We start from the raw sequence: 13,081 nt of genomic DNA, 5'->3' as shown, positions 1-13,081 counted from the left end.
TTTGGTGGTATGTTTGGTGGTCTCTTACGATCCACTCGCTCATCGACTTAAGTCTTATAGCTGCGATGACTGCCTCATACCTTACCTGAATTTCTATTGGGTGGACAAATAAAATTGTCTCTAAAGCCCTAGTTGGTGTAGTCCTCATTGTCCCGCTAATACTTAAGCAGCACGTTCTTTGGACTTTTTGCAGTACTTTTACGTTGCATTTCTTGTCCGTAGCTGTCCACCATACCACAGAAGTGTAAGTTAGAATCGGTCTAATTACGCTTCTGTATAACCAGTGTGTCATCCTAGGATTGAAACCCCATTTTGAGCCTATAGCTCTTCTGCAGGTTGACCAACATCTGTGGGCTTTATTAGCCCTTTCCTGAATATGGTCTTTCCATTTAAGTTTCCTGTCTAGAATTACTCCCAGGTACTTAATTGTTGGAGAAATGTTTATCATCTTATCTAGGAAAACGGGTTCTTCGTAAGCTCCTATTTTCGTTTTCCTAGTTCTATTCACTAGGAAAACGAAAATAATTCTGTTTTTTCCGGGTTGACATTTAGACCTTTCGGTCTAGCCCAGTTGTATGCTATTTTTAGAGCCGTTTCGGCCCTTCTACAGAGTATATTTGGATTCTTTCCCCTAAGAAGTATTATAACGTCGTCTGCATAGCAGATGGGTTCAAATCCTTCGTCGGTTAAGATCCTTAGTAGACTATTTATGGTGGTAACCCATAGGAGAGGTGATAGTATTCCTCCCTGTGGCGTCCCCTGACCAACTTTGTCTATTTTTGTTACGTCTTGTAGCGCGCAGCTTATCATGGTGTCGACCGTCCGTTCCATTGTTTTGAGTAAGACGATAAGATTTTGGTATTGCATAACTTGACTTGCCGGGCTTGGGAATGAATACTACCCTTGTCTCTTGCCAGGCCAATGGAGTATACGCAAAGTTTAAGCAAGCATTGGAAATCTCGACCAGATTGGACGAAATATAGTCCACTTCCCTTTGAAGTAAGGCTGGGAAAATCTGGTCTGGTCCCATAAGCTCGGGTTGTGAGTGAGTTTTAGATAGAAACTTTTTAATTTTAGAGACGTCATTCACGCTATCTACCTGTTCACAAAAAAGCTTCCAGGAGTTCCGTTTGGCGTTTCTTGTCATTTTGTTGTATTCTTTTAGTTTTGTTTGGTAGTTGTCCCAGAATACAGCTGCTTTTTTACGTTTTGCCCTATTGTAAAGTCTTCGGACCTCTTTGCCTTTGTTACGAATTTCCCCTGTCATCCAGGGTTTTTCGTAGGCAGATTTCCTCTCTCGAAGTGGACAACTTTCTTCGAAATACATTATTAGAGCCTCTGTTAGTTTATGGACATTTCTATCAATATCTTCTTTGCTTAGGCAAACCTCAACTTCTTGCCCTAGGCTATCTTTAACTTGTTTTCCGAATTTAGCCCAATTAGTTTTGGATTTATTTCGGAAAGTTATCGGATTCGGCGGTGGCCTTGATATTTTAAACCTAATATACCTATGGTCAGAGAAGGAGTGTTCCTTTGAAACCCTCCATTCATGTACCTCGTTTATTAGATTTTCTGAACATATTGTTACATCTAATACTTCCTCCCTAACTCTGTTAACAAAGGTTGGTGTATTTCCTATGTTAAGGGTTATCAGGTCGTTAGTATTCAAAAATTCTAGAAGGGCTTGACCCCTCTTGTTAGTATTAGTACTACCCCACGAAATGTGGTGAGAGTTAGCATCGCTACCTACTAGTACTTCGTTACCTGTTTGCTTGATATTCCTCACCAGTTGCTGTAGCTCCGACGAAGGTGGTAATGTCGGCGAGTCGAAGGGCAGGTAGATTGATGTTAGGTATATATTAGCATTCCCTTGCTTCAACACTGTGGCGTCCGAGGTTGACAACTCTGGGGAGAAAAGAAAGCATAAGTTTTTATGGCATATAATACAGGTCCTCGGTCGGTTTCCTGTATTAGCGTAAAAGAGTTGGTAATTAATGTGTTTTAGTCCGGAAACCTTGTTTTTTACGGTCCAAGGTTCCTGGATTAAACCAATGTGTATATTACCTTTGTTTATTTTATCCATCAGGGCTTGAGTTGCCGTTTCGCTCCGATGGAGGTTTATCTGGGTGACCTCAATCATGAGTCATCCAGTAAGCGTGCTTCTTGGGAGTCGCTGATGGATTCGACCCCCTCTTCGGTATTGCTCGTTGGTTTGTCCTCCTTGCTGGTTTGGTGGGCATCCTCTTCTTCTTCCCCGACTCGTGCCCTTTCAACTTTAAAGGTGACTGCATTACAGATGTAGTACGCCTTGCCCTTTGTCTTTGTAAGACTGGATAGTGAGTGGTCGTCAATTCCAACCACAAGGAGAGTGCCATCCTCTTTCTCCTCCCTGTGGAAGACTTCCCACCTCTTCACTTCCAAGGTCTCATTTTGCTTGCCAAAGACCTCGAGCATGCGTTCTGTCTCGAACTTGCAGCCATACCCTTTGACGTAAACCGTCACTTTAGTCAGATGAGGTATCTCGTCCTTCCTCACCAGCTTCAATTTGCCGCCTTCCCAAGGAGTTGTCACACTGTTGATGACTTCCTCGAGAGCGGCCGGGTTCGCGTGCGGTCCCAAGTGGTATACTAAGAGGTCCCCTTTGAGCTCGCTGCTGACTATTTTTATTGGCCCACTCTTTAGAATGTGTTCCAGTATTTTATCGCTGACCATATTTTCGATGGCCTGCTGATGTTCTTTAGGTAATCTGCCGGACCCTCTACTGGTATCGATCACTGCATAGCACCTCTCGTCCATGTAGTTCTTCCTGGCCACCTTGGCGTAAGTAGATGGCGGCTCCGAGCCAGTCTCTGCGCCCATCTTCCTCTTCGAGCACTCCTTTTCCCCCTCCGTCGAAGGGTTCGTTGGTCTTTGTTGGAGGTAAAAAAAGAATTTCGTAGGTGTAGGTCCACGTTTTGGTGTAGGTCCACGTTTCGATATAGCTCCCGTAGAACAGATGCTCCCGATTTTCGTAAACCTGAAGATTGTGACGTCAATATCCTACCGAAAGGCTGAAATTTGTTATTTAGTCTTCCATATACTAACAATAATAATTGTTCCACAAGCATCCCAGATGGGACAAGGGAGACTTCTCTCACATCAATGAATGCACCCCGATTCATATTAACTCAATGATATTGGACCTACAGTTTTACACCACTTGTAGAGAACTTTTACATGGCTGAAATACTCAAGAAATGTCGCTAACATAACTGAGGGGTATTTTGCCACCGTTGAAAATTGTTTGATGTTGCTTGGCCGGGGAATCGAACCCACGACCTTCAGCGTGCAAGGCAGGTGTGTATACCACTGCACCACGATGGAACCCATGGTATTATAATGGGGTTATAAAATATTCCAGAATAGAATTATCAGTATAGAACCGCGGGTTCCTATATTCCCCATAGAAAAACGTACCTTGATTTTTGGTATTTTAAAGGATTTACCGAAATATCGGAGGCTAACAATTTTCCGCTCGAATTTCTAGGTATAGATCGACGTTTTGATATAGTCCCGTGGAACGTATCTCCCGAATTTCGGTATTTTTATACCCTCCACCATAGGATGGGGGTATATTAAGTTTGTCACTACGTTTGTAACTACTCGAAATAATCATTGTAGACCCCACAAAGTATATATATTCTTGATCAGCGTGCAATTCTACTTCGATATAGCGATGTCCGTCCGTCTGTCCGTCTGTGGAAATCACTCTAGCGTCCGAACTGATTGACGTAGGTTCATGAAATTTTGGGAAAATATGTTATATTTACGTATGACTTTTGGTATTGAAAGCGGGCTATGTAGGTCCACGCTTTCGTATAGCCCCCATACAAAATGACGCGTGACGCGTCGTCGTTTTAAGGAATTTTTAAGATATTTGGCCCATTTTACCACCGAATTGGTTGTAATTTGGTACTTTGTGTCTCGAGAGGCCAAAAAATATTCCTACCAAAGTTGGGTTATATAGGTCCACGTTTTGGTATAGCTCCCATATAAGGCCCCATATAAAGTACGCGTCATTTTAATATATTTTGAATGTATTAGACCCATTTAACTACAGAATTGGTTGTAATTTGGTATTTTGTGTCTTCAGAGGCCAGAAAACATTCCTACCAAAGTTGGGTTATATACATAGGTCCACGTTTTGGTATAGCCCCCACAGAAGGCCCCTTATAAAGTACGCGTCATTTTAATATATTTTGAATGTATTAGACCCATTTGACCACAGAATTGGTTGTAACTTTGTATTTTGTGTTTCCAAAGGCAAAGAAATATTTCTACCATAAAATGGTTATATAGGTCCACGTGTTGATATAGCCCCCATAATACATTATCTCCCGATTGAACGTTTTAGCCTCATTATCACACCGAGATGGCTGAAATTTGGTATTTAGTCTTCTTTAGGCGTATAAAACTTTCCCCCCGAAAATTTTTAGGTATAGGTCCACGCCATCATATAGCCCGCATAGAACGGTACCTTCCGAATTTCGGTATTTTGAAGGTTGTGGCCACATTAATCCACCGAAATGGCTGAAATTTGTGGTGGAGGGTATAAAAAGTTTGGCCCGACCGAACTTAACGCTTTTCTTACTTGTTAAGGTTAGTCTTACCGAACTTGCTGAAGTTTGGTATTTAGTCTTCTTCATAAACGAAAGGAAACTATTTGTTTCATTTTACTTCAATAAAATTCGTGTTGGAGGGTATAACAAGTTCGGCCTGACCGAACTTAACACAATTCTTTCTTGTTCATTGGTCTATTCGGAAAAAATCTGCGAAAGCTATTTCCAAAAGTCTTTTAATATTGTTTTCTTAATAAAATATAGCCAAACAGGTCCTATTGGTACAATAAAGCAAATAACACCTTACATTTCCAGTAACGACGACGTTTGTATTTGCTATATCTCTGGTATGTTGCCTAGTATATTAAGAAATTCCGTCCAAAACTAGTGCCCAGAGGTAGTGAAGTAGGATATCACATAGTCGCCCATGCCCGATTATTACCCCCTCTTATGTTTTTTTATTATTTCTTGACGAAAATTAAATATTGACAACTTACATTTCCGATAAAAATCCTTGTCATTCAATTTGATAGACATTCGGTTGATGATTCTCTCAATCGTATTTATTCATACCCAAATTTAAGCACTTTATTTGTATTGAATTAAGAACAGATTTGTATGTTTCTGATTTTTTTGTGTTCCATTTTATCTTCCTTTCCTTTTTTGTGATTACCAATAGCATTGTCCTTGCCATTAATATAATCTGTCAACAGAATATATGTATGTAATCATAAACAGCTTTCTCAACTAAATCCACAATGTGTGTTTCGAATTTTTAATAAATTCACTGAATATCAACAACAACAAAAAAGGCACATCCCCTCAAAATATTCTCCATTATTTCCAAATCAATAAATTTGAATATGAATGAATAAATGTGTAAGTACGAGACCGAAGAACAAAAGACAACAACATATTGAACAAACATTTGTCTGGTTTTTCTCCAAATGTGCTTTATTTCTTAAGTCATGGGGATTGGAAAGAGGGAAATAATCTCATATGTCTGCATACTTTGTGTAGGATATCACACCCAATATTCAAGTCCAAATAACAATGTGTTGTCTCAAATTATAATATTGACACAGATTGCTGGATATGTCTTGCCAATGCTCAAACTAAAACTACTCAGTATTCTATTGGTAAAATGCCACAGATTTGAGAGTTTTTTTTTCTGTTGAATGCTTTAAAAACCTTCACTCATGTAGATGCCAGGGTCTTCTCTTCATTGCTGTCGACTTAAGTTTTTTTTCTGTTTGTGGTTTACATTAAAACCTTATCACGTTCCCACATCTTGTAAATAGCTTTTCATTACTTATGAATACATTTGTATGTGAGTATGTGTGTGTTTCGGTTGTTTTTTTTTTCCTTGTGAAGACATAACATTCATATTTTTATTCCAACAGTAATCGCCAGTGAATGTCGTGGGAAGGGGAGCGGAGACGTTTTGACTAACAAAAAACAGTCAAGCATATGTTTTTGCTATTCATCGAAATCTTTACGGTCATCTGTCTCCCCGATTAGCTTTTGCCATAGAATGACGATAAGGGAATTATATTGGATTTTCACCATTATGGGTAATGAAGTGTGAATGAATATTCGACAAAATTAATGCCAAATAAAAATATGCAATTACAAGAATTTCATCTATGGTAGATTGGTAAAGTTATAAAAAGGACCACAGCGTTATTTTCCTGACTTGACTCCAATTGGCTAGAGGAGCAATGTGGCGTATGGACAATTTTATTACAATGACTTGCTATAAATTATACGCTTGCATTTTTAATAGCCACGATGAACGTTCATATTTATTTTCGCTTGTTTTATGTATACAAAATTGCAAGTAATCTCAGAGGGATTTATTGATTCTTGACATTGGCTAGCCAAATAAAACATCAGATGGAGATAAGTTTATGGCCAAATTAAGAAAGCATCTGTTCGACATTTATATACGGCAAAAATTAGAAGTCGTTTACTGTTTCGATGTTGTTCGACTGGACTCGTGTTTAGTACATCCAATGAGCACAAATAGTCCTCCAACACAACTTGACTGAATTTGATGAAATTTTGTATGTATTTTCAGTAACTGTAGAAATACATATGTGGCAGGCCATTTTTTAAGACGTAAGCTAAGGAGAGGAAAACTTTCCGCACGTCAATTAAAAAGAAGCTAACCCGAATATGAAAGATGTATTGTTTTGAAAAATTGTGCATAACATGGACTTTGATCACGAACGGTTATTTGGAGGTGTATGAATGCGTTCAGTGACATTTTTTATATTATTTTTATACCCACAGCCTTTAGGCTAACGAGGGTATATATAACCAGCATTACTGGGTATTATTGAATGAAGTTTTTTTGTGCCCACGATAGGTTAAATCCTCTTTCATATTTAAATACTCAAATTCTGAAGAAAAATCACTTTAATATTCGGTTCGAATGCCTATTCATACAAAACCCTAGCTGTAGGTATTTGATTATCAATTTAATTGTCAAGCTGGTAAAATAATTGCCTAACAATTTTCAAAATCGAAAAACGGCGAAGTTTTTAAGATATTGTAAGTTAAATTCCTAAATAAACAAAAAAAAAAAACACAATTGTAGATACATGTAACCTTCTATTTTTTTACAAATTTATATGTGAATAAGTCAAATATACATGGGAGCTGTATCAAAAAAGCAATATTCAAAAAAGTTTGGCAAACTTATTTCTAGACCAAATTTCGTCACACTTTTCAAATTCCATTAAAATTGTACATATGTCGCGTGATTGGTGCATAAAATCGTGCGAAAATGGGAGCTATATCTAAATCTGAACCGATTGCATTATAATTTCGCAAACTTTTTTCTGTACATATATATGGAAGCTATATCTGAAAAGAAATTGGCAAATTATTTCAAATTTTAGTAAAATTGGGCATATATAACGTGAACCGATTTCAATAAAATTAAATAGCGTTAGTCCCTTAAAACAAACTTTACTCACCTATTTTTGTTTGAATTCGACAATAAATGCGACCTGTTCTTTGATTACAAAAATGCATGGACAGACGGATCAGGGACGTAGCCAGGGTTTGATTTCGGATGGGGGGGGGGGGGGGGTGCCACCTTGTGAGGACGAAAATCGTTCCTCATTTTCGGCCACACAAAAGGCCTACGTTCAAACGGGAAGACCTTGTGGAGTCCAGAATTTGTTTTTTATACCCTCCACCATATGGAGGGTATAATTAAATTTGTCATTCCGTTTGTAACACATCGAAATATTCGTCGGAGACCCTATAAAGTATATATATTATTGATCAGCGTAAAATTCTGTGTCGATTTGACCATGTCCGTCAGTCCGTCCGTCTGTCTGTCTGTTGAAATCAAGATACAGCTTGCAATTTTAAAGATAGAGAGAGAAATTTGGTACAGAAGTTGCTATTACTTGCAGGATGGTTGGTATTGAAAATGGGATATATCGGTCCACGTTTTGATATAGCCCCCATAGAACGGTACCTCCCGATTTTCGGTATTTTTAAGGTTTTAGCTTCATTATCACATTGAAATGGCTGAAATTTGGTACGTAGTCTTCTTTAGGGGTACAAAACTTTCTCCCAGAATTTTGTCGGTGTCGGTCCATACCTTCATATAGCCCCCATAGAACGGTACCTCCCGTTTTCGGTATTTTGAAGGTTTTCGCTTCATTATCACACCGAAATGGCTGAAATTTGGTACGTAGTCTTCTTTAGGGGTATAAAACTTTCCTCTAGAATTTTGTCGGTATCGGTCCACACCTTCATATAGCCCCCATAGAACGGTACCTCCCGATTTTCGGTATTTTGAAAGTTTTAGCTTCATTATCCTACCAAAATGGCTAAACTTAGGTACGTAGTCTTCTTTAGGGGTACAAAACTTTCTCCCAGAATTTGGTCGGTGTCGGTCCATACCTTCATATAGCCCCCATAGAACGGTACCTCCCGTTTTTCGGTATTTTGAGGGTTTTCGCTTCATTATCACACCGAAATGGCTGAAATTTGGTACGTAGTCTTCTTTAGGGGTATAAAACTTTCCCCTAGAATTTAGTTGGTATCGGTCCACACCTTCATATAGCCCCCATAAAACGGTACCTCCCGATTTTCGGAATTTTGAAGGTTTTAGCTTCATTATCCTACCAAAATGGCTGAAATTTGGCACGTAGTCTTCTTTAGGGGTACAAAACTTTCACCCAGAATTTTGTCGGTGTCGGTCCATGTCTTCATATAGCCCCCATAGGCCGGTACCTCCCGAATTTCGGTATTTTGAAGGTTGTGGCCTCAATATTCCACCGAAATGGCTGAAATTTGGTATTTAGACTTCGTTGGGGGTACTCAAACTTCTTCTTTAAATTTGTCGGTATAGGTTCACGCCTTTATATAGCCCCCATGGAAAGGTACCTCCCAATTTTTCGTGTTTTGAAGGTTGGGTCTTCAATATTCCACCAAAATGGCTGAAATTTGGTATTTAGTCTGTTTCTGTTCGCCAGAAATATGTCTGTACAGGTCCACTCTTTCATATTGCCCCATTTCTGACTAAAATTCGTCGGTATAGGTCCACGTTTCGATATAGCCCCCATAGAACGGTACCTCCCGATTTTCGTAATACTGAAGACTGCAACGTCAATATCCAACCGAAATGGCTGAAATTCGTTATTTCGTCTTCCAAGAGTAATAAAATATTCCAGAAGAGTATTATCAGTATAGGTCCACGTCTTCCTATATCCCCATAGAAGCGTACTTCTTGATTTTCGGTATTTTTTAAGTTTTAGCCACATTCTCTTACCGAAATATAGGAAATTTGGTATTTAGTCTTCTTTGAGCCTAAAAACTTTCCGTAAGAAATTTGTCGGTATAGATCGACGTTTTGAAATAGCCCCCATAGAGTGGTGCCTCACATTGTTTTACCGAAATTGCTGAAATTTAGTACTAAGTCTTCTTCATACACGAAAGGAAACAAATTATTCCATTTTACTTCAATACAACTTGTGGTGGAGGGTATAACAAGTTCGGCCCGGCCGAACTTAACGCCGTTCTTACTTGTTTTTTAATTATTATTTTGTTTCCGAATTATTTTTTTTTTCCTACATTTTGTTCCCCTGCTTGTCATTAAAGCTTAATTCTACATTACATACAATGTTTCATTATTGCCGAACAGGGTGGGCAAATCTACCGGTACAGTTGAGCCCAAAACACGTGGCTTGGGATCGACCAATTGTTTCGCTGCCAACCAGGTCCCGTTACTCAAAACACAAACAAGGTCTCGTTATCCGAGAGGCCACGTGGTGAGAGTAGAAGCAGAGAGGCAGCGTCGGGAAGGATGTTGGAAAGAAACCTGGAAGTCAATACCGAGACAGTAAAAGCGAGCGAGTAATCAAATTGGGGATCAGTCGTGTACCACCCACCAGTGAACAAAGTTCTACCAGCCGCGACACCAGCGAAGATTACAAGTAAACAGGAGGTGAGTTGACCTAGTGAAAACAGTGTGAAAGTGCGAATAGTGAATTTTACAGCGAGTCTTTGAGTCGACGTGGCCATTGACTTCAACATATCAAAATTGGTAAAATCTTTCCGCGAATCTTTGAGTCGACGAGACCATCGACCATAATATATAGAATTCGTCGCAACGCAAAACCAACCTAGGCCGGAAATTTTCAAGGTCATCGGAACGCGAGACAACGAAGTGACCCGTAGACACCGACGAAACTCTAGCCCTTCGGAGACGGAGCCGACAGTCGGACATCTCCGCCAACGCCCAGCAACGAGAGCCTTGTTCCCGAGCCTAAGCCCCGAACGAGCTTCACAGCCGTTGCAGAGATCCCTCGTAGAATAAGTCTCCTAATATAATAACCTTTGTGAAGTTATATAAACACATCAATAAAGATCCTACACAGAATTTGTACCTCAAACCATATAGTTTCACTCTCAGTCACTGCAAATATACATTTTCTGTGGCGAGCCCTACCCCCGGGAGCGTATCCCAGCAACCGGAGGTAACTTGTCGTTACAACCTGACCAAAATTTTGACAGTTCATGTTAGCGAAAAATTAGCAATGATGTAAACTTTATTTTAGACTTATATTACTGATGAAATAATTTTCATTACTATTTTTAATTAAAATGGCGTAAAACTTCTTGGCCAATTTCCCCTTGTTTCCAGAACTTTTTTGACAATATATCAGAGTTAATATATGTTCAAAACAATGAATATATTAATGGATATATTTTTGGGTATATCATTTATAAAATAACTCACTACCACAGTGAATGTTATGTAATTCAGTGATATCACTTCGGTAAGACCAAAGAAGGAGTATACAATCGGAAATCCTTAAAAATATCTTAACAAAAACTCCAAAACACGTGTTTTCTTTTTCAAATTTTGTCGCCCAATTGTGCATCAATAGACTAATTTTGGCGTCCAATCGTCTGGCTTTCTATAGCGGATCTTCTCATAAATTGATCAGGAAAAAGGAAAACTCTGGCAACCAGTCTTGAATTCGTTTAAAATGAAAATCTGGCATCCAATCCAATATATTCATAGGCATACATTATTTTAGTAAAAATCCATAAACACAAATTTTCCCAATCTACATTTTTATACTCTCAGCCTTTAGTCAAAATGTGCCTCATCGAAATAATTATTTTAGGGCCAAAATGTGTTTCAGAAAACTTGGAGTCGACTTAGATGGACCATATTGTTCCACTCTTTCGGTAACCTTCCACTGAGTATTTCCAAAATTTTCGGAGAAGCGTAGTTTAAGGCCTATCTGGAAAATTAGCAAATATACCACTTATACTCACTTCCTTTATTATAATAATTTAGTTAAAAGTAAAAACATGAAATAAATAAATCAATAAAAAAAGACCTCTGTGGAAACGCTTTGTGTTTTTTGCAACAAGTTTTCTCGGGGTCCCTATTACTACAGTACAAGTTTTTTTCAGCGGCAAGTCCATACTTCCAGAGAAAATGGCCCGAAACCTGTAAAGAACACCTACGGCTACCATGTGTAGTGGCTGGCTGGTGTGCACGACAACTTTCGCACCGGATACTGCGTTGGTCCAAACTTTGTTTATCACAATATTTCTGCGAGCGTTATATAAAGTTCGATCATGGTGCTTTTCGGTCTACTCCTTCCGATATTTTCCCCAAATTTTCAAGAATTTTACGAAATGTGGTATGCGTGATTTTCTTGGACGGAGCAACAGGTTTGGTCCAAACTTTGGATTTAGTAATATTTCGTCCAAGTTTTAGTTTTAGCTCAATTGGACCATACTGGGGTACCTCCCTCACAAACATTCAAAATAGTTGTTTAATGCAGTTTAAGGTCTGTTCGAAGATCCTTGGCAATTTTTATTAAAGGTATTCCTTGTGTTTAGAGCGGTATTATGTTTTTCGTGGGCAAGTCCATATATCTTGAAAAAAGCTGAAAATTATACTGTTACGAACTGAAATGACTGGTGGGCGCAATATCTTTTAAAGGAATGACTCCCAAAATGAACTATGTCCGTCGGTAAATTTCTTCATGTACCTCCTCCGCAACACTTCTGATCTATGATAAAATCCATATTTTGTATACGTCCGAAAATGACTACACAATTCTGAAAATCTTCTAATACCTAGATTTGGTTGTGTAGCCGCTATTCGATCTGTCCATAGGTGAAAGTTTCAGTTCCTGTCAGAAAGGCCTACTGATACTTGTTGAGATTTTGACGAAGAAGAATCCGTTTCCGATCAGTTTTTTTTTTTTTTGGATTTCGTTTGTCGTCACAAAGTCATTTGCCGAAGAAGGAAAGATGATCATTTTAGAAATGTGCATCCATTGAAAGTACTTCCTAAAATAAAATTCAAAGAGTAATCGACAGAAAAATTCTTGAAGATGAAATTCAATTCTACGATTGTTGGCATAGAGGTTAAGAAAAAAATTCTGGTTTCAAATCTGATCACTTTCATAAATTTGGACAATGCGCGCAAAAGTTATAGCGGTTTTTATTCTCATATAAAGAAAAAATATTTAAAAATATATTATTTGTTGTTATGAGAAAATGTAAAAAATTAAGAAAATCGAAAATACAATCATTGATAAACATTTATTTTAAATATTATATCGCAAAAATTGCATCCAAGCCCACTGTGAATTTTTTTCTTCTATATTTTATCAGATGTTTCTATTTGGACCAATATAAAATAAGTTATGTATTTATTTCTTCTGTGCTCCGGTCCATCCGTCCATCTGTCTGCTAAAATCAAGATACAGCTCGCAATATTTAAGATAGAGCCTTATAATGTGGTAAAGAAGTTTCTATTACTCCTGGGAACTAAAGGCTCACACCTTCATAAAATCCCCACAGAGCGGTATCTCCCGATTTCCGGTATTTTGAAGGTTGTGGCCACAATATCTCACCAAAATGATTGAAATTTGGTATTTAGTATACCATGGGTGTATAAATTATTCCAGAAGAAAATTATC

This window comes from Musca autumnalis, unplaced genomic scaffold (genome assembly GCF_047663935.1).
Source record: "Musca autumnalis isolate F117 unplaced genomic scaffold, ASM4766393v1 scaffold_3, whole genome shotgun sequence".
Taxonomy (NCBI): domain Eukaryota; kingdom Metazoa; phylum Arthropoda; class Insecta; order Diptera; family Muscidae; genus Musca; species Musca autumnalis.
Note: the sequence above shows the minus strand (reverse complement) of the source record.